Source organism: Papaver somniferum, chromosome 11 (genome assembly GCF_003573695.1).
Source record: "Papaver somniferum cultivar HN1 chromosome 11, ASM357369v1, whole genome shotgun sequence".
Taxonomy (NCBI): Eukaryota; Viridiplantae; Streptophyta; class Magnoliopsida; order Ranunculales; family Papaveraceae; genus Papaver; species Papaver somniferum.
In genome coordinates, this window is record NC_039368.1 from 56,568,475 (window position 1) to 56,576,168 (window position 7,694).

Consider the following 7,694-nt stretch of genomic DNA (forward strand, 5'->3'; position numbering starts at 1 on the left):
GTCGTCATGAAACATTTTTCCAAATGTATTGCACCCGATTCCTTAGATGATTACACCCAAATGGGAGCAACCACTATCTAATTTTATGCTAAGAAGTTTATGGATGCAATTATTTGGATCTACAATGGTCGATACATGCGTTAGCCTACCACTCACTGGTCATGGAGAGTATGTCAAATGGATCAAGCAGGATCCCACTGCGGCTATAAGTTATATCCCTCAGTTTTTTTGCTGACTATAGCTTCATATGATAGATGGATCTGAAATTCCTATTTTGGGTTGGGTGCGCAGAACAATGACCTTAATGTCTTGCATGCTTCAGGTTTGTTCGATAGGCAACTTAATGGTGTAGCGCCTCCTTGTCATTATCAAATAAATGGCAGGAACTACGACAAGGGCTACCTAGGAGATGGAGCATATCCTATGTATGTTTGCATTGTGCAAGCATACAAACCCCCCGCAAACAATAGAGAATCTCTTTTCAACCAATACCAAGAAGCCAAAAGGAAGAGCATAGAACATGCATTTGATGGTCTAAAAGGTAAGTTTGGCATTATATTGAAATATTTTCGTTATTATAAAAAATCGGACATGAAGGCAATTATGAGGGGGTGCTTGATAATGCACAATAAGTTTGTTGAGATGGGATATCACAATGAGGAATGAGGGAGGATCACGGGAGATGAACCTCAACTGCCAATTCAAGGAAACATAAGGCTAGCTCCTCATGTATTGTACAACACTGCGCGTCGGGCAGAACTTCGCTTGGAACTCACTACAAACGTTTGGAAACGACATGGAAAAGGTTTGAGAGATGGTGATATTCCAAACACGAAGATTGATGATGCCTTGCCGGAAGTTCATGAGGGTACAACTGACATGGATACCGATGAATATCAATATGACCACGAAGAAGATAAAAGCATTTTATGAGAATGGAGAGTAAATTTCATATTTATCACTTTACTTAACCATAATACTCCTTTTTTTCATTCAAGCGCATTTTCGTTAAGCAAACATTTTAATTAGTTCATGTAATAACTCCATAATACTCTTTTTTTATTTAAGTATGTCTACAATTACATTACATATTTAACTAGACTTCATGATATATATTCATCCATATACTTCAAATCATGTTCGAGCTCCACGAAATATCTCCAAAGCGGTGGTATGAGTGAACGGCATTCCTAGATACGCTTGGTATATAAAACCATAGCATCTTCACAATTACCATTTGATGACCTTACTGAAGCTACAAAAAGCTTGCAATGACGCTTAATGCATACTAACCGACTTTGTAGGCTTCCTCGGCTTCTTCCATTAGCATTATGATTGATTCTCACAAATTCTTCAAGAACTTGTTTGTGTGTTTGAGACGTTTCTAAAGGATTTGTGTAAATTTTGCTCACCAAGTCATTGTCTTCGGCAGTTGAGAATCTAACCAATCCGGCCATGCTTGAATTGAGAATTCAGGAGAAGAAGAAAAGAGTGAAACTTCACAAGTTTGGAGTGGGGATGTTGAGTTTATGTTAAAGCACTGATAGGTCGAACTCGCAACCGTTGCTATCTCAAGCTTGTTTGTCAAATTTAGTTGATCAAAACTATAGTCTTGATTTTTATTCTACTTATAACTATGTCTCGGATTAGGATAAAATCTGTATTTGAGCTTTAGACTTCACGGCGTTTATCAATTTGAGACGAATATCTACTGAGGAGAGCTTGGAGGAACTTCATCAACAAAAGGTATGTCGAGACTAAAACTTATCACTCAGATGTCTACTCTATTCTATCTCCTAATGAGATTAAGTCGTATAGCTATATAGGCTTTATATTATACACATTTGACATTTGGAGCCGAGTTTATCTCGCTTATCTATTTCTCGAAATATGTGTTGAAAACTTTTTGCTTTAGCTACGTTCATCATATTCTTGACAAGTTTAGTTGGAAACAATTTATTTGTTTGAAACAAAATAATAAGTCAAAAGATGATCATATGGAAAATGCCTTGAAACATCTTACATGATTTGTGTGAGACAATCATTTGATGTCGACTCGGAAATTTTCGTATTGATCATTCGATCACTTGAAAATTACTTATAATCTAATAGTTTCTGTGAGACAGCTATTGTTGTCTTCTAAGGATGTTTAAAGATTGAAATGAGAGTTTAGAACAAAAACCTTTGTCTAGATACAACACAGTATGCGTACCTAGCAAACTGTTTTGGTATGATTTAGGTCCGGGAACCTTGTTTTCATACCTAGTATGCGAGCGGTTTTAACTGTTAAAGTCTAGGAACCTTGTTTGCATACTAGTATGCGAAAGGTTCTATCTGAGTTAGGTCCAGGACTGCTATTTGTATACCCGTTTGCAAATGACTGGACAAGACCAAAACCCGAAATCTATAGTTTGCGTACCTGTTTGCAAACTTAGTGGTTAAAGTTCTAAAATCGGTTAAGTATGATTTTCATACTCAAGAAAAGAAAAAGAAATTGAGTCAGACTGAGTCGAGCTCTGCAACTCGGCGATTGACTCGGTGAATTTTTTTCTCGCGATCTCGTTTTCTGTGTACCATCTTCATTAGTTCAGGTGTAAAAATTGATTGTTACTTCAGGTGTTGAATAATCATGAGTATTAATTAGTGGATTCAGCTGTAAGAAATGGAATCTCACAATAATATTGAAGATTCAAATAGGGTTTCAGTCGACATCACAAAACCTATCGAAGAAGCTTCTTCAATAACCATTGATGATGATGATAGGTATGTTTCTTGGAAATTTTCTTTGATTGGTCGTTTAGATTTTTTACATATTAAGTTTGTAGAAGCTGCTGAAATTTTACGATTGAGATTAGAAGGTCAATGTCATTTGATTCCGTTGGGAAAGGGTTTCTTCACAATTAAGTTGGAAAATGAGAGGGATAAACAATACATTAAATCAGGAAGATGGGAGGTGAATGATCAAGTACTAAGGATCAGAAATTGGATGCCTAATTTTAGACCTGAAAATCAAAGATCATCTTCTGCAATGTTGTGGGTCAATTTTCTAGGTTTAAGTTTGGAGTACTTGGATGAGAAAACTTTATTCAAAATTAGCAGAGCTATTGGTACACCTATCAAGGTTAATGAATCAACTCTCAAATATGAAAGTGGTTATTCTGTAAAAGTTCTAATAGATGTTGATCTAGCAAAAAACATTCCTAGAAAACTGTGGATAATTACGGGGTTTTATGCAGAGTGTTTTACTCCCTCAATTGCCAAAGTTTTGTGGTCACTGCAAAACTGTAGGACATCTACAAGCTGAATGTAGATTCAAGCAGGGTCAAGTTGAAAATAATTCTCCTAAAACAGCTCCCAAGAATACTTCTACAGAACAGGTGCAAGATAAGCCAAAAGTAGTGATGAAACCTTTTGATATATGTCAAACTTCAGCTTCTCTAACTCAAGTAAATAAAGTAATTATTCATGCTAATGTTAGTGGCATCAATAAAAGTACTGTAAGATTTGATCATTTGATAGAAGTAACAGATGGAGTGCCAGAAAAAGAAGTCATTATAGAGCTCATTCATGATCCATTGGATCCAGTAACATTATCTCAAATAGCAGAAGAAAACTCAGTTGATAAAAGTATGGTACAATTTGTGGATGGTTCAAATGGCTCAGTGTCTGCAACAAGAATACCAGTTACTTCTTGGTCCAAGATAATTCAAAAAACTTTTTCTCCCAAGGATCAAGCAACAACTAGCACCAATGATTCTACAACAACTGAAAAGGTAACTACTCAAAATCTAATCAAGTACAATTTTAGAAAGACTCAAAGAAAAGGAGGTACAAGAGACCTCCAAACAAAACAATGAAAGTTTTATTTTGGAATTTAAGGGCCTTAGAAGAACTAGGGCTCAAAATAAATTGTGGACTTTAGTTAATCAATTTAACCCTTCATTACTTTTTGTAGCTGAACCAAAAATAATTTGTAGTTCTTCATTTTGCAATAAATTGAATTTACCAGGAATGCAATCCATGGTAATTTATAATTCAGTGTTTAATAAAAAAGCAACATATATTTATTTTGGAATAAAGCTTTACCAACTCCAAATCTGTAGTTTCTATGTCAAGCCAAATGATTACTGTCAGTGTTGGTAATACTCTCATCTCAGGAGTTCATGCTCATGTTGAAGTGATTCAAAGAAGAGTTTTATGGTCTGAAATAGAAGCAGTTAGTGAATTGAAGAAACCCTGGTTAGTTATTGGAGATTTTAATGTTATTGTTTCTCTAAATGAAAAGGTGGGAGGAAGAAGTCCAAATAGAAGATGCATGCTATTCACAGAATGTCTGGATACTTGTGAACTGATTCAAGCTCCTCATACTGGTTTGCAGTTTTCTTGGTCTAATTGTCAGCAAGGTAATAGAAGAATTTTATGTGCATTAGACAGAGCAGGGTTTAATCAGTTATGGGTGCAAAAATATGGTGACTGGACTTACAAAATTGGTTTAAGAATTGCTTCTGATCATGCTCCATTATTAGGTGGTTCTTTTAACATTCCAAAACCAAAAAATTCTCCAAAAAAATTTCAAAAAATGTGGTTATCTCATCCAGGATTCATGGAGGTTGTTCACTCTAGTTGGTCAGAACCTATATGTGGAAATCCAGCTTTTGTCTTTCAAAGTAAACTGAAAATGTTGAAAAAGGTTCTAAATGATTGTAATTGGACTGTGTTTGGTGATGTTCAAGTAAAAATAAAAGAAGCAGGAAAGGAAGTACAAGAAGCAATGAATATCTCAGATGGCAGTCCTTTTGATGTTGAAGCCCTAAACACTTTGGTAAAAGCAGAAAATGATTATAATACTAGGGAGGTTCAATTACATACATTATTAAAGCAAAAGGCAAAGTTAAACTGGGTCAAGGAGGGAGCAACCAATACAACATTTCTTCATGCAAATTTAAAAGTAAGAAGAGAAAAAAATTTCATCAGTGAGTTGGAAATGGGGGATGGAAATGTTATTACTGATCAAAAAGATATTGCAGATGAACTAATCAAATATTTTGAGAAAAATTTGAGTTTCATGTTGTTTCCATTGAAGATTCCTTGTTAACAAACATTCCTGAGGTAATCACTCATGAAGATCAAGAAATGTTAGATAAAATTCCTGGGGAAGAAGAGATTAAAAGTACAATCTTTAGCATGGACCTTGATAGTTCACCAGGTCCAGATGGATTTTCTGGGAGTTTTTATAGAGCATGCTGGCAGATAATAAAAGAGGATATAGTGCAAGCTGTCCAATTTTGCTGGTCAAAAAAGTTTATTACTAAAGGGATTAATTCAAATTTCTTAGTTTCGTTACCAAAGGTTGAAGGTGTTAAATCTCCTACTCAGTTTTAGACCTATTGGTCTAAGTAATGTAAGCTTCAAATTTTTTACAAAACTCATTACTAACAGAATGAGTGGCTTGGTGGCAAAACTAATCTCTTCTCAACAGGCTGCTTATGTTAAAGGAATGTGCATTCAAGAACAAATTCTTCTTGCTTCTGAAATGGTTAACGAGATGATGAAGAAAAAATGATGTGGAAATATTGGGCTTAAATTGGATATCTCTCGAGCATATGACTCAGTTAGTTAGGATTTTCTTTTTCAAGTCTTGCTGAAATTTGGATTCTCTAAAGCTTGGTGTGAGTGGCTTCATGTTATGTTTAAATCAACTAAAATATCTGTTATGCTTAATGGTGGTCCAAGTGTTTTTTTTTTCCAGTTGGCAGGGGCTTAAGACAAGGAGACCCCTTGTCTCCAATTTTGTTTATCATTATGGAGGAAACACTAAGTAAAAGCTTAAATGAAATGGTGAAAAGTGGTCACATCATTCCAATGGTGATAAGGGGAGGCATTCATCCAACACACTTAATGTTTGCAGGTGATGTTTTCATATTCTTAAATGGAGCAAAGAAACGCATAACAAATCTTCTCAAGCTTTTAGATGATTACCAAGTAAGTTCAGGTCAAGTAATAAACAAGCTCAAAAGTAAATGTTTTATAGATGGATCTACAACCTTAAGGAAAACTTTTATTAAAAATATCATTCAAATAGAAGTAAGTGAGTTTCCAAATAAATATTTGGGAGTAATCCTTGTTGGTGGCAGAGTTAAATCTTCAACTGTTTGGTCAATGGTGGAACTGATGCAAAGAAAACTGGCCACTTGGAAAGGGAAATTATTGTCATTTCAAGACATGTTAGTCCTAACTAAATCAGTTCTATGTAGTATTCCAGTCTATAACACGACAATATACAAATGACTTTCTTCAGTAATTAAAGCTTGTGAAAAGATTATAAGGAATCCTGTGAAAAAATTATAAGGAACTTTTTTTGGTCAGGGGACGGTAAAATAAGAATACACAAAGTCTTTGCATGGAGAAAAGTATATCTCCATGCTCTGAAGGAGGTTTAAGTATTCAAAGACTTGAGGTCATCAATAAGACTTTTCTTATGAAGATGATATGGAAAATTATTACTTCTCAAGATAACTGGGCTTTATTCTTCAAGTCCAAGTATAAGGATAAGCATAACAAATGGAGCACTAACTGGAAACTATCAAGTTTGGAGTGGTTTAAAATGGGCATGGCAGTCATTACGAGAAGACTTAAAATGGAGTGTTGGCAATGGACTCTCAATTTCTGTATGGTTTGATGTTTGGATAGGTGATTGTGACGAATCAGAGAATATTCGCTCCTGACAGGTCGGGTTACGGCCCGCTTGGCAAACTCCGACTCCTTGAAACGCCATTTAGAAATCGCACTTTCAACATTTTCGAATCAATTGGAAAATTTGCCCATTGAATTACCCCAAACTGCTTTATAAACAAACACAGATGCTTTGATACCTCGAGGGTCATAAAATCCCACAAAAATTTTCATCTTTACGAGGAAAAATATCTCTCACACTCTAGCCAATTCTTAATGGTGAGGAATGGCCAGGTGTAAATTCTAATTACTTATATGGTCAGTTGCCATTTCTACCGATATATATAGCCAGTTGCCAATTCTTATATGGCTAGTTACCAAAAATGGAACACGGGCCAGTTGCCCAAGATTTAACACAGGCCAATTGCCCAAAATTAACACGGGCGAGTTGCCCAAAATTAACACAGGCCAAGATTTAACACGGACCAATTACCCAAAAGTAGAATGCCACTAGGTAGTATGAACAACTAATATTGCAACATATTGCAACTACCTCTTACCAACGATATATAAAATGCCAAGGTTGCAATCATCTCCGAATTCGGATGGTACGAACTGCCAAACAGTAACCAACCCCTTTTAGATGATATGAACAACCTTGCATAGTTGTGCTGAACCGCATAGCGACTACCTACGTACCCTCTCCGTTGCTCGAAGGGATCAAGCACAACTGTAGTTCGTCAATTGTTTTAGATAGTATGAACTACCCATACTGGCAGCAACTATCTCTCACCAAATATCAAGTAAACTGATTCCAATTGCAGTATACAAATGAATTACGAGTAGAACACCACTCTGAGTGAGCCAAAGATGCCGGGAAGGATCCACATTTCCCAAAATACTCTTGAACCCAAAAAGTAAGTCATATTCAAGTTAAGAATCAGTTCTGGGATAAAAAGTTAAATATGGACAACTAGAAAATGAATTCAAATTTAGTTCATAAATCTGGGATACTGCAATTT